The sequence below is a fragment of the Pinus tabuliformis genome, chromosome 3_1, assembly GCF_031772625.1.
Source record: "Pinus tabuliformis cultivar Carrire ecotype Pingquan chromosome 3_1, CPIR1, whole genome shotgun sequence".
In the NCBI taxonomy this organism is placed as follows: domain Eukaryota; kingdom Viridiplantae; phylum Streptophyta; class Pinopsida; order Pinales; family Pinaceae; genus Pinus; species Pinus tabuliformis.
In genome coordinates this window covers 560,667,215-560,682,648 of record NC_142301.1, presented here as the reverse complement: position 1 = coordinate 560,682,648, position 15,434 = coordinate 560,667,215, and the positions used below count along the sequence as shown (strand labels likewise).

The 15,434-nt window shown below is 33.3% G+C and overlaps 1 long non-coding RNA gene across 1 annotated transcript; it reads left to right on the top strand.

Annotated features, from left to right (window-relative positions):
* The first annotated feature begins 9,454 nt into the window (after positions 1-9,454).
* LOC149188224 (uncharacterized) lies at positions 9,455-10,291 on the top strand. Its single transcript, XR_016256255.1, has 3 exons — positions 9,455-9,698; positions 9,837-9,905; positions 10,160-10,291. It is a non-coding gene; the product is annotated as an uncharacterized LOC149188224 (long non-coding RNA).
* Positions 10,292-15,434: the final 5,143 nt, after the last annotated feature.

Sequence of the window (15,434 nt, the reverse complement as noted above, 5' to 3'; positions counted from 1 at the left end):
TAGTTCAATTCCAAATGTGATTGTTAGAAAGAATGTGACTGTCATAGTTTAAAATGGTAGAGATCATCTAATTCCATAGTTTAAAATGACAGATAATCCAATTCCAAATGTGGTTGTTAGAAAGAATGTTACTGTCATAGTTTTCAAATGGCAGAGGTCATCCAATTCCATACTGTAAAATGGCCGAGATCATCCAATTCCATACTATAAAATGGCCGAGATCATCCATCTCCAAATCTGAGACGAAGATGGAAATAGAAAACCTGATCTATCCATAGCTTAAAATGGCAGAGCATTCAATTCCAAATGGTGATTCTGTGGTCAGAGAAACCTAGAGAGGTGCATGATTTTCTGCTGCAGAACATTTTAGGAGGTAGTAGTTCTGTAGGATTCTTTCTTATTCCATTGAGGACTGTATCATAACGAGAATCAACTGACTATGGGAAGATCTGGGAGACTATGGTAGTGCAAATACGCTTTTAGTTGATACTTCAAATGTGGCCAGGGTTAGAAATCAAGATGGAAATGTCATTTGCCCCATTCCCTACTAATATCATGTGCAGGCTTCTCATGGGCAACTAGAGACCTATCTCTTGCCTTATTTGGAATGTTTGGAATCAGTGCCATGTATTTCTGAATTTGTAAATAATTTTCCGTTTCGCCTGGAGATGGAACTCAGTTGGCAACGGTCTCAATTTGAAGAGGGAAGGGTTATTCCACCACAGATTCATGGAATTGTAAACAACTGGAATATGTTTCCGAGCAGTGTAACTGAAACTTCTAATTCTCAATTGCATCAATTTAATACTCAATGCCTTGGGATTAGTAATACTGCCCAACATTTTCCTATTACAAGAACAAACATCTCATTCTCGCAGTCAGTTCCACCTGCTGCTAACTTCGGTATTTTTGAAATGTTTCACGGATTGTTTGGGACTGTTTTTAGCTGTCCAGAGTGGAGTTTCACCATTTGAAATTAGATGTCTCTTCAATGGAGGTACTTGGCAGAGTTTGAGGTATTACCTTCCACTGACCTAAAAATTTGGGTATTTTAACATTTAAATGATTGGTATATCCTACTTGCATATCTTATTTCCATGACCAGATGACCCTTCTTGCCTCTCATAAGCAGGATTTATGGCCTTCATACCCTACTATGTTTTTATTTTACATGTTAAAGAAACCGAAGTTGGTTGAAACAAAATAAGGGGAGTTGAAACCCACAGTGAGAGAACAAAATACAGGAACACTGCTACTGTTATGGCTACTAAAATTAGCATAAAATAATCATCAACATACAAATAAATGTTGAATTCCTATTTTTCCTGCAATCCTGGGATGGGTATAGTTTAACGCCTACACTTAATGCCATAGGGGAAGGCCTTAGTTATTCACCAATCAAAACCTCGTATCTGGAAAGAGGATGGTAAGGATGGAATCTTGAAATTACTTATACATGGCGTGGTATTTTATATTAGTGATGTGAGTTTATTAAGTTTTTTTTTGTGTCATTTTATATTAGTGATCAGTGTTTATCAATTTTTTTTGGGTGTTTTTTTGAAATTTTATGTTATATGGAAATAATTTTTTAGCTGCTGACATTCTGCCGGGAAATCTTCACTTTGTTAACTGAATGCTCGTGAATACTCATTTATCCACTCAAATCTAGATTAATTTCCAATTTTCTGATTTTTGACTTGGATATTTGAAATTGTTGTCTCATCCCTAAGTACATTTCAATATGAAACAAAGTGTGTAGTTTAAGTCCTCTAGATTGGGCTAAGTTTGATTGATGATATTTAATTACATCTTTAATTACTAAAAAAAAGAACTATGCCATCTGTATCTACCAACTCATCTTTGGTCTAACTTTGGAAAATAATATTTCTTATGCAATTTTATAAAACCTCTATTCATCAAATTGAGGCTCGATGTTTGCATAAAACCTCATTATATTAAATCTTGTGGGATTCCCTCAACTATGACTTCAAAATAGGTTTGTTGTAAGATTTACACCTTGTTTTTAACCACTCCTATCATGGGCATTTGTAAGAGGATGAATTGGGCTGGATTCATAGCCAACTAGAATCAATGCTATTTGAATTTCAGTTGGCCTTGAGATTGCAACGTTGAGGTTAGAATAGGTGGTCTGTCTCTATGCTGTTTGGGATCGTTTAGGACTGTTTTTAGCTGTCTGGAGTGGAGTTTCACCATTTGAAATTACATGTCTCTTCAATGGAGGTACTTGGCAGAGTTTGAGGTATTACCTTCCACTGATTTAAAAATTTGGGTATTTTAACATTTAAATGATTGGTATATCCTCCTTGCATATCTTATTGCCATGACCAGATGACCCTTCTTGCCTCTCATAAGCAGGATTTATGGCCTTCAAACCCTATTACATTTTTATTTTACATGTTAAAGCAACCAAAGTTGGTTGAAATAAAATTAAGGGGAGTTGAAACCCACAGTGAGAGAACAAAATACAGGAACACTGCTACTGTTATGGCTACTAAAATTAGCATAAAAGAATCATCAACATACAAATAAATGTTGAAATCCTATTTGCCTACAATCCTGGGATGGGTATAGTTTAACGCCTAGCCTTAATGCCATAGGGGAAGGCCTCAGTTATTCACCAATCGAAACCTTGTATCTGGAAAGAGGGTGGTAAGGATGGAATCTTGAAATTACTTATACATGGCATGGTATTTTATATTAGTGATATGTGTTTATTAAGTTTTTTTTGTGTCATTTTATATTAGTGATCGGTGTTTATCAATTTTTTTGGGTGTTTTTTTGAAATTTTATATTATATGGAAATAATGTTTTAGTTGCTGACATTCTGCCTGAAAATCTTCACTTTGTTAACTGACTGCTCGTGAATACTTATTTATCCACTCAAATCTAGATTAATTTCCAACTTTTTGATTTTTGACTTTGATATTTGAAATTGTTGTCTCATCCCTAAGTACATTCGAATATGAAACAAATTGCATAGTTTAAGCCCTATAGATTGGGCTAAGTTTGACTAATGATATTTAATTACATCTTTAATTACTAAAAAGAACTATGCCATTGTATCTACTAGCTCATCTTTGGTCTAATTTTGGAAAATAATATTTCTTATGTAATTTTACAAAACCTCTATTCATCAAATTGAGGCTCGATGTTTGCATAAAACCTCATTATAATAGTGTTGAAATAAGTCAAATTGTTTTTTAAGACAAATATTTGCAAGCTGAGCCTTTACGCCTTTCAAAAGTCTAGCATCTATATCCATGAATGCTGAAAAATTTTCTGTAAGTCAAATTGTTTTTTCCTTCTGAGTTCTCCAATGTACTGCATATTCCTTTTCTTTATCTAAATCTTCAATCTTCATGGAGGCTCGGTCCAGAGCGAGCATAGCCAGTATTAGGCCTTTATATGGATATCTTGCAGGGATTCTTTTCATATAGCCTTTATTTGTTCAATGTCTGGTCATGAATGAGGTGGGTGTTTTGTTATGATCTCTTGTTTCAGATACTTGACAATAGATGTAACCCCGTATTAATCTACTTTTGACAACCTATAAATTGTTATCCTAGAATTGGAACCTTTTATCACTTACATTATTTTTTATCTGCAATTTGAATTTCAGCTGGCCTTGACATCGCAAACTTGAGGTTAGAATAGGTGGTATGTCTCTATGCTGATCGGGATCATTTGCGACTGTTTTTAGCTGTCATGAGTGTAGTTTGACCATTTGAAATTACATGTCAAGCTCTCTTCAATGGAGGTACATGGCAGAGTTTGAGGTTGTTTTGCTTAGAAGAGCTACAAACCAGTAATCTTGTTTGTTATAAATGACACCAAGCTTGTCGTGTTCTCAAATATTAACATTCTTTGCATGAGGCTTTTATGAGATACATTTCTTTATCTGAATCTCTAATCTTCATGGAGGCTTGGTTAGACAACCAAATTTTTTTTCCATTTATTTCATTGCTCTATTTTGCAAGGACAAGCCATGGTTGCTATCATTTTGGAGTTTAGGATTTGCTCATCTATCAATTTTTTAGACTTTACCCTACTCTGCTAACTAGCACACCAAGTAACCTTGTTATACCAACCTCCGTTTTTGTTTTATTTCAAGTGCCTGTAATCTTGTTTGTTATAAATGACACCAAGCTTGTCGTGTTCTCAATCATTAACATTCTTTGCATGAGGCTTTTATGAGATACATTTCTTTATCTGAATCTTCAAAGCTCATGGTTATTGATATACACGATGACAACTCGTTACATGAAATGGCATAATTATATCAACTGGCTTGTGCATTTCTCCTTATGCTAAATACATGTTCTGTTATAGGGTCATTCATAAATGATGGGGCTTATTATGTCCAAGGACTGTAGGCATTTATAATTCCTTTGCTGTAAGATTACACCTTGATTTTTTTGGGTGTTTTTTTTTTGAAATTTTATATTATATGGAAATAATGTTTTAGCTGCTGACATTCTGCCTGGAAATCTTCATTTTGTTAACTGATTGTTCATGAATACTCATTTATCCACTCAAATCTAGATTAATTTCAACTGTGACTTCAAAATAGGTTTGTTGTAAGATTTACACCTTGTTTTTAACCACTCCTATAATGGGCCTTTGTAAGAGGATGAATTGGGCTGGATTCACAACCAACTAGAATCAATGCTATTTGAATTTCAACTGGCCTTCAGATCGCAACCTTGAGGCTAGAATAGGTGGTCTGTCTCTATGCTGATCGGGATCTTTTGGGACTATTTTTAGCTATCCGGAGTGGAGTTTCACCATTTGAAATTAGATGTCTCTTCAATGGAGATACTTGGCAGAGTTTGAGGTATTATCCTCCACTGATTTAAAAATTTTGGTATTTTAACATCTAAATGATTGGTATATCCTCCTCGCATATCTTATTACCATGACCAGATGACCCTTGTTGCCTCTCATAAGCAGGATTTATGGCCTTCATACCCTACTATGCTTTTATTTTACATCTTAAAGCAACCAAAGTTGGTTGAAATAAAATAAGGGGAGTTCAAACCCACAGTGAGAGAACAAAATACAGGAACACTGCTACTGTTATGGCTACTAAAATTAGCATAAAATAATCATCAACATACAAATAAATGTTGAAATCCTATTTTGCCTACAATCCTGGGATGGGTATAGTTTAACGCCTAGCCTTAATGCCATAGGGGAAGGCCTCAGTTACTCACCAATCAAAACCTCGTATCTGGAAAGAGGATGCTAAGGATGGAATCTTGAAATTACTTATACATGGCATGGTATTTTATATTTGTGATATGTGTTTATTAAGTTTTTTTTTGTGTCATTTTATATTAGTGATCGGTGTTTATCAATTTTTTTTTGGGTGTATTTTTGAAATTTTATATTATTTGGAAATAATTTTTTAGCTGCTGACATTCTGCCTAGAAATCTTCACTTTGTTAACTGACTGCTCGTGAATACTCATTTATCCACTCAAATCTAGATTAATTTCCAACTTTCTGATTTTTGACTTGTATATTTGAAATTGTTGTCTCATGCCTAAGTACATTCAAATATGAAACAAATTGCATAGTTTAAGTCCTCTAGATTGGGCTAAGTCTTGAAAAAAAAATGTTGCTATGGTATATGGGATGGTCTGGTCTTGAAAACCTATTTTTTTTACTGCTCTTAACACTGGATTTGAAGTTTTACTGGCATTTCTGGTATCTTAACATAGAGGACATAGTAAATAAAGTGAAAATAAATGTTTGGCACTCTAAATATTTATTTGATTGCACATTCTCTCAAAATTTCATTTACTTCAATGCCTGAAATTTTGACCAGAAATTGGATCGTGGGATTGTTCGTTGTTTGTTTTTTTCAAAAAATTGAAATGATCTATGGATTGATGATTTTCATTGGTTTGGATGTGTCCTATCTACAACAGAATATATCTTACATTGTTTTTCTTGGTGCTGGACTTTTAAACTATTCATAATTTTATGGGTTTGTTGTTATGAACTTCACCTTAAACAATAACATTTTTTACATAGGAGAAGATAGATCTATGGCAATAAGTATCCAGGATTTGGTGATTTGATGGGGCTTATACATCCAAAAAACAAGCGGATGGTCGAAGGGGATATAGAAAATAATATAAACATGTAGTCACAGTAGAGATTTTAGAAGAAATATTTAGCATCAAAGATCAATCTACAATGGTCTTTGGCAGCAGATGACCAATAACATTGAACGGTGATTTCTTGGAGCGATCCTTGTATGTAAGTGCTTCAACCTTTGTCAGTCCTTTGAAATAATCTTTCAAATTTTTTAATTCCAAAAATAATAGATCTGTGGATTGTATATTTTTTCTCAACGAATAGGTAATAACTGAAGAATGATAAATCTGCATACTTGTCAAGTTTTTTCACTCTCAAACAATGAATAATATATCTATATGCTTTTTTGTTTCTATGAATAGCTAATCACTGAAGTTTGCGGGATTAAGAGGCAAGTACTTTAAGTATCCAACATTCAGTAGGCATGGGGATGCGTTATGAAACATTGGTAGGAAGTATGGAGAGATTAGGGGTCTGCATCTATTTGAGGAATGTTTTTGGTATTTTCCACTTCCATGGTATGAGGAACTTTTGTCTTTTAGCAGCTGAAGATGGTTTCCATATGTAAACAATTGACAAAAAATATGCAATGGGTTCATGATCCATGATTATCAATTCAAACTAGGGTTATCATTATTTACTTGTTTATTTCTTACTACAAGACTTATGTCAAGTAGCTTTACCTGGTAGAACTCCTGGGAGGTTTTGTTTTATTACAAATTCAGTGATTGCTACAAACTTTTGTAAGTTGTTATATGTGTTAGTCTGCATATTTTTATTTGAATGCTTTGTTTTGAAATCGATATTCGCTTGTAGCATTGATCCAAAATGACCAATGCCTAAATCCTAAAATTTATAGACATAATTTGTAAAACAATATACTTCTGAAGAATTCATAAAATTATAATCCCTATATAAACACCATATAAACAATTTCCCCCAAATGTAACTAGTTTTTGAGAATTATGACACATAAATACGCTGATTGGGACCGTTTCTTCTCATTCAGTGTGCGAATATGAGTATCTTGGTCAACTAAGAGTGTAGGATCTGTTTACATGTGAGAGCGTAGATTTTTCGTAACTTATAAGATCTGTTTGATTTACGGCACCATCTTCGTTATAATCAGTGACTATAATTGTATGTTCCACATTTTTTGTCGTTGTGATAACATTGTAGTTTATGACTAGGTCGAGGCCAGTTTACCTTGTAGATTTTGCATGCTATGAGTCGAATGGTGAGAGAAAATGCACTAGAGAAGTTTTTATGGGTTCCTTAAGTTTGACTAATAAGTTCTCTGAATCAAGCTTGGATTTTCGGAGGGAAATCTTTGAGCATTCAGGGTTGGGAGAGGAGACGTACTTATCTGAGTCAGTACATACAATGCCCCCAAATCCACGCATGGTAGAGGCTAGATAATACAAAGATTAATGACACTTCATAAAATTATAATCCCTAAATAAACACCATATAAACAATTTTCCCCAAATGTAACTCATTTTTGAGAATTATGACACATGCAATTGTTAAAAAAATGCACATGCTAGCAGGTTAGAAGGTTGTGGGCCTATCTAGGAGTATATGCATTACCACTTGACAAACTTGAAATACATGTTGGAGATGAACTTCTTGTATGCAGTAGTAGAAGACTTGATTATGAGGTGAAATCTGCAGATCCCATTATCATATTTCTGTTACAACAGTTTCTCCCATGCTATGTTAGTGCTTATGTCCTTGTGATAGGTTCCTAGGTGAATTATCAACTGGTGCTGTTGTGCTATATTCTCTTGTTCTCATTGGATTTAAATTGTAAAAATGGGCAGTAAAGGGATTGAGATTCATTATTAAAACTACTCATTATTTTCCTTTTTATGCACATTAGTGACCATTATACTTTCAAGGATAACTAACAGAGAATATTATTGGCTTAATATTTTAGCATAGTAGTCTTTGGGAGGGTTTAGCATACTGGTCTTCCTTAATGGATTAGTGATGTTCGTGGTGAATGCCCTCATGGTAATCTCATATTCTTTGCTTCATAGTCTTGTTTCATGAGTGTTTTATGATGATAATAATTGTAGGTGGTTACATGCTATGTTGGTGATTATGGATTAGCTTTCCAATACTTTCCCTCAGGGGGTCGATTTTGGTATTTTGGTGTTGATGGACAAAGATATCTCAGCACACAAATAATGTTAAGATCCTACTACGATGGTATATGGGATGGTTTGGTCTTGAAAACAAAACGTTGCTATGGTATATGGGATGGTCTGGTCTTGAAAACCTATTTTTTTGACTGCTCTCAACTCTGTATTTGAAGTTTTACTGGAATTTCTGGTATCTTAACATAGAGGACATAATATATAAAGTGAAAATATATTTTTGGCATTCTAAATATTTATTGATTGCACATTCTCTCACAAGTTCATTTACTTCAATGCCTAAAATGTTGACCAGCTATTGGATCGTGGGATTGTTCCTTGTTTGTTTCTTTCAAAAAATTGAAACGATCTATGGATTGATGATTTTCATTGGTTTGGATGTGTCCTATCTACAACAGAATATATCTTACATTGTTTTTCTTGGTGCTGGTCTTTTAAATTATTCATAATTTTATGGGTTTGTTGTTATCAACTTCACCTTAAACAACAACATTTTTTGCATAGGAGAAGATAGATCTTTGGTAATAAGTATCCAGGATTTGGTGATTTGATGGGTTTTATACATCCACAAAACAAGCGGATGGTCGAAGGGGATATAGAAAATAATATAAACATGTACAGTCACAGTAGAGATTTTAGAAGAAATATTTAGGATCAAAGATCAATCTATAGTGGCCTTTGGCAGCAGACGACCAATAACATTGAACGGTGATTTATTGGAGTGATCCTCATATGTAAGTGCTTCAACCTTTGTCGGTCCTTTGAAAGAATCTTTCAAATTTTTTAATTCCAAAAATAATAGATCTATCGATTGTATATTTTTTCTCAATGAATAGGTAATAACTGAAGAATGATAAATCTGCATACTTGTCAAGTTTGTTCACTCTCAAACAATGAATAATATATCTGTATGCTTTTTTGTTTCAATGAATAGGGAATCACTGAAGTTTGCAGGATTAAGAGGCAAGTACTTTAAGTATCCAACATTCGGTAGGCATGGGGATGCGTTATGAAACATCGGTAGGAAGTATGGAGAAATTAGGGTTTTGCATCTATTTGAGGAATGTTTTTGGTATTTTCCACTTATATGGTATGAGGAACTTTGGTCTTTTAGCAGCTGAAGATGGTTTCCATATGTAAAAAATTGACAAAAAAATACATATTGTAGACAAATATGCAATGGGTTCATGATCCATGGTTATCAATTCAAACTAGTGTCAAAACCCAAAAATCTTATGGAGGGATCTATTGAAATTACCTCGTTGTTCAATTTTACAGGGCAAGCTTTAAGAGAAATTTAGTTGGATATTAATTTCACATATCCTTCAGTTGGAGATCCATGCTTACCCGTTAATTTTTTGTGGGACTGGTTAGGCTATAACAACGATGTATCCCCCAGAATAAAAAGCTTGTGAGTAGTAATTCAAACCCAGCTTTTATGGGTTGTCCATTGGTCCAATTTCTAAAATTTTACAAGTTATATATTTAGTTAGTTTATTTAGATCTCAGAAATCTGTTCTACATTTCATTTGATTGATTTCGATCTCAGGAATCTCTCGAGCAAAGGAATTACAAGTATACCTTCCAGTATTACCCATCTCACAGTCCTTGTTATAATGTAAGTGGAAATTCTAGCTTGGTGTTAGAATCGAATTTCAATATATAAATCAACAATGCACTCTAATCACTATGCTCTTTGAAAATTATATTTGTGCAGCGACTTGTCTGAAAATAATTTAACTGGACAAATACAAGAATTTATGGCTAATTTGACGAACTTGAGAGAACTGTGAGTAGAATTTCTCTTTGATAGATGTTATATTTATCTGGTAAGGCTACCTTTGTACTCACATACGCACGGCTTATATTCAGAGATGCAATCCAGGAACTTGGAGAACAATAATCTAACTGGTACAGTGCCAGCTATTTTAAGAAACAACAAAAACTTATTGATCAGGTTAATTCTCTTCTCCAACATGGATCATTTTACTGAAAATTAGTATAGTTTTATCATAGAGATCTCTAAATTTGAGATTCAATATTTTGATTGTGTTTTATGTTTGATAAGCTTTCGGGCAATCCACAAAGACACTTCTTTGTGAAGGCGACGCAAATCAGTGCACTAAATCAAAACCTGGTATCAGTAAAAGTGTTATAATCAGTTTGTCAGTCGCTGCAGGGATAATATTAATGCTTTTGTCAATTACTGTTGCAACAGTACTTAGTAAAAGATTGAAACAGGCAAGAGCTAGAGATGTTCATATGTATATATGATTTGTGTATTTTTTTTTCATTCTCTATTGGCCTACATATTTTGTTAGTGATTTTAATAATTGTAACAGCATTCTTCTATTGTTCTTGCAGAGAGAAATCCTTTGAACGACGCCACAAAGGGCCATGACTTGTCATCACCTCAATGAAGAAAATTTAGTTATGATGAGGTCAAGGATATAACTGGTGGATTTGGAAGGAAAATTGGGAGAGGAGGATTTGGGCCTGTATTCTATGGCCGTCTGCAAAATGGTGCTTAATTCATCAACGTTTCACATTTTCGTATATAAACAAGAAAGGTTTTTTTAATTAAAGATAAAATATTTTTATCTCTAGAGAAACATTTCGGAATTTTAAAAAAGAGATATGTGCAAAGGGCACTGTGACTCACTGAAAAGAAAGGTATAATACAGGTTACTATGCTTTCTAAAGTGCACCGTAAAAATCTTGTGCCCTTTGTGTGATATTCTTGTGAAGGAGGAAATTTACTGGGATATGTCCAAGGGAAACTTGAGGGGAATTCTCCATGGTATGGGTCAAATCCTGGACTATCTTGTCTTGTGTTTAATCTGGAAAAACAATTTCAATTTGTAGACTGTTCTGTTATGGTTTGCAGTGGTATCTATTATTAGACTGCATTAGTAACATTGTATGGATCAGGTTTACACTGATCTTACTGCTACAAGTACCCATACCTTTTTATAGTTCTAAGGAGTGGTCCAATGGTTGTCTCTGGTGGTTTGGTCTTACAAGTCTCCAGATCCATTTCTGTGTGGAAGGCTATGCACTCACTCTTTATTTCTATTAATAACAAGAAAATTATATAGGAATTGTAATGTTTAGTGTTAAAAACTCTATTATTTGTTCACGCACTTCTAAATCCTTTTGCTTTTTTGTTGTCTTTGCGATTTAGTTCCAATGATAACATGATGCTGATGTGATTCAATTTGACAACATGGAATCAGAACTGAAGGACGTGTTTTTGGAAAGCAGAAGATGGATAGCTTTGAAATATCTAAATTTAGAGCAACACAGATGTTGCATTTATTCATAGTGACATTTGTGGTCCTAGGAAACAAAATCAGTTTGAGGAGCAATCTATTTCATCACTTAGGTAATCTACTCTCCGAAAATTCATCTACAAGTCATCTCTGCGACTAATGAATTTCACTGGCACAAGTCATCTCTGCAACCGATGAATTTCACTAGCAAACACATAGCAAGTTAAATTCTAGCCTCTGATACCCAAGACTTGACTTGTGAAGCTTTTAAAAAGGCTAATGCGCCCTTATTTAACCCAAAAATGAGTTCAATGTTTCCCAAGTTAGTAATTTTCTTTACCTCTCCAGTGACCATCTTCATCAAGCTCAAAAATTTTAGTTAATATTTAATTGCTTTCTCCAAAACCTCTAAAACATACCCTTCAAAAATATTGGGAGTTTGATTTCAATGGTGGCATTCCTCCCATAGACTCGTTCTGGAAACCCATACAATTTTTCTTTTCAAACGGATGCATCAGCTTTTTGTTGATGACATCTGTGCTCAGAGGGAATTCTGCTTATGCTTCATACCATTCCATCAAAATGTTCTGAAAATCCCCCCTTAAGTTTACGAATATATGAATTCCATTCTTTAGTTAGTGCACCAGAAAGACCTATGTTTCCTGCCTCTCTCTAAGACGATTATTGAAGGATTGTGCCTCTGTCCATGGAAATATCTTTCAGCTCGAAGAAGCCATTGTTGTGTGTTTCTGCCAGAGTGGCCTACACTGTCAAGCTCTACGGCATCAAGGTTGGACACTGGTTGCTCTCAATCCCACCAACTTTCTTCTTGCCAAACAACGCAGGTGTCGGAAGACCATGGTGGACTTTGCCACACAGTTTAGTTTTCTTTTGGGCGCTTACAAGCCCCTCAGGTAGGCATTTCTTGCACATAACCGAGGGACCCTTAATTTGGTTCAGGTGAATTTTCTGAAATTTCGAGGACCATGGATCTCTACTTCGCTCATCCTGCAGGTGCGCCATTTCCAGAGGTTACACCTGTGATTCTGCTCTTTGATTCTCCTAGTGCTAGGCTAGAAAGCCACCGAGCACTTTATCCATTATAATCTATTATTTGTAATTTTTTATTGAAATTTAAAAAACATTTTAGATGATCAAGAGCTAGCTCATGGGATATAGTTGTAAGTGTCTGATCTATGTATAAAGCATCATTTATAAAGTTGTAATCTAATTTTAAATGTGGAAATACAATCATCAGACAATGTAAATCATTTAGCTTTATCTTCCACCTTTGCATGCAATTTTCTTTATTAATTCTTATTTTCAATGACCATTTATTTTATGCCTTACAGCGTTTCCTTTGCAACATCTAGTGCAAATGCTAGTTATTAAAATTTGATTATAAATTTATTGTATAATAATCAAGTGTTGTTTTTTTTTCCAACTCTCTTTTTGGATTAGGTTTTTATTATACCAAAATTTACAGAAATTAATAAATTTCCAAACCATTATTATTATTATTTTAAGTAGTGATTAGTACAAATGATGAATTCTTAAGAAAATAAATGTGAAAATCTAACACTAAACGCAAAATGTTAATAGATATGAAAAAAATCTAACTATAACAAATCATCACCCCATATCTCACCTACCATCATCTCCACATACTAATAAAAAAAACCATTACCAGATAGAAATTGCTTTATTGAATATTTGCAGATCAAATACTGATAAAAAAATAAAAATAAAATATTACCATGTAGTCATGTGGATAGAAATTGCTTTATTGAATGTTGCATATCATCTTTGATTTAATAAAATGTTCAAAATGTTTTGACTTTTGTATTTATATTGATGGATGGAGATTTCAGGAATAATTTTTATCTTTAAATTTATGCTTACTTATTTAATTTGATTATAAATTTATTATATAACTGCCGAGCACTTCTCCCTCCTGATTATTCTTCATTGTTTGTAATTCCTATGCCATTCGTATTAGCTTCAGCAAAAGCTAATGTATATTGACGGCATTCACCAACCAAGGCTTAGCGGGCAGTGCTCGTTCACTATTTCTTTCAAATGCCGGCCGGTATGAAAATACGGCTTTTAATGCTTAACAACAATAGCATTATAAATAAAAATTTTAATCTTTTTGTCAGAGAAAAGAAAATATAAAGGTCTTCAATACATAAGCTGTTGGATTGAGCCAAAAACTCAGCAACCTTTACAAAAATTGGATACAGATAGTCCGAATCTTCCAGAACTGGAACGCGGTTGAAGGGTTTCTATCGGTTTAAACAGTAGTCATGGCAACTAATTAGACAAAGCAAACGCTAACACTAACGGCACAAGTTGGCGGCGCTTATAGACACTAACGTTAGTCCGTCAATGAGAGAGGGCTCCCACAGAATCGGCTGGGAGATAACGCTGAAACGCCCTTCAATTGAGCTACGAATACGGATACGGATTCTCCTCCTCCCACGTATTCTTATGCGAATTAAGTGTGAAAGCTAGACAACTGTACTAATATACATACCCAATATGGCAAATCTGGATTAGGAGGAGGGCAGAGCGGGAATGGCAAGACAGATTACAAGAATTTCCAGTAATTTTTTCCTTTATATAGATCTAGTGTGAAAATAAATTAAAACTATTTAAAATATATTTTTAAATAGATTTAATTATGTAAAATTGTGATTTAAAATAATTTCTTAAGAGTTAAAATAATTTTGATATATATAAAAAAAATTAAAATATAATATTAGACTGTGAAAATTATATAGATTTCACAACTCAAAGTTATCATTATAATACATATTAATCAAATTTACCACAACTTTAATAAAAATTATACAAAAAATCAAAATACAAATAATTTAATCAATTTTAAAAATAAATCATTTTTATTCTTATAATTATTATATAAATTTTACATATTCAATAACATTATAATTTTCTTTCGTATAAAAAATATTTACAAGTTCTCCAGTTGTTTTTTTACACATTTTTAATCTAAATTTTATTAGAACACTTAAGTCCTCTAGATCATCTCGATTAATAAACAATTCCCCGATTAATTAAAAAAGGAGTCGTCTAGACAGGCCGAGGAAGTGCTCGGATGGCCAAAAGTGGTCGGAATTCAAGCAAAAAAATTTCAAAAAATCTTATAGAAGCAGTGTTTGAATCATGTTTTTGATGGTGGAAATAGATTCAACACCATAGAAAAGGTCCGGGACACCTAAAATTTTGAAGTTTAACAACTATAAATTGGGTTTACAAAAATCTTTGCTGAATTTTCGCTAAATATAATCAGAATTTCCATAACTTTCCATGACAACTCCTCCGCATCATTAGACTACGGCATTCAAAAATCTCCCACCATTATATATACGCAAATATATAATCATTATGGTACAACAGATCATGGTAAACGTCATTTTCATTTAAGTAGGCATCGGATAAATGTTATCCATTCAACAATATTTATCCATTTCTCACGTCAAAGTCGTGTGCTTAATCGTGTTTTTTTAGATTTTTGAAAGGCGGTTGAAACTAAATTCAATATTAGTTTTTTCACGTATTATTATTAAGTGATATTGCGTAAATAAATTAAAATTATTATTTTTATCCGAAAGTTTATATAATAATTTAATGGAGTTATATGATTAATAGTATATTTTTAGTGATAAAATAAATTAATAAAATATACATTAAATTTAGATAATAAAAAAATAAAAATAAATTTCCACTTTTACCCAATGCAAGAGACCACACCTAAAATTCCACACCTGCACTTTACCGCACTTCCACTCCCACTCCGACACTTTACCATATATAAATATAAATATGATAACATTTCTTTTATAAATAAATAA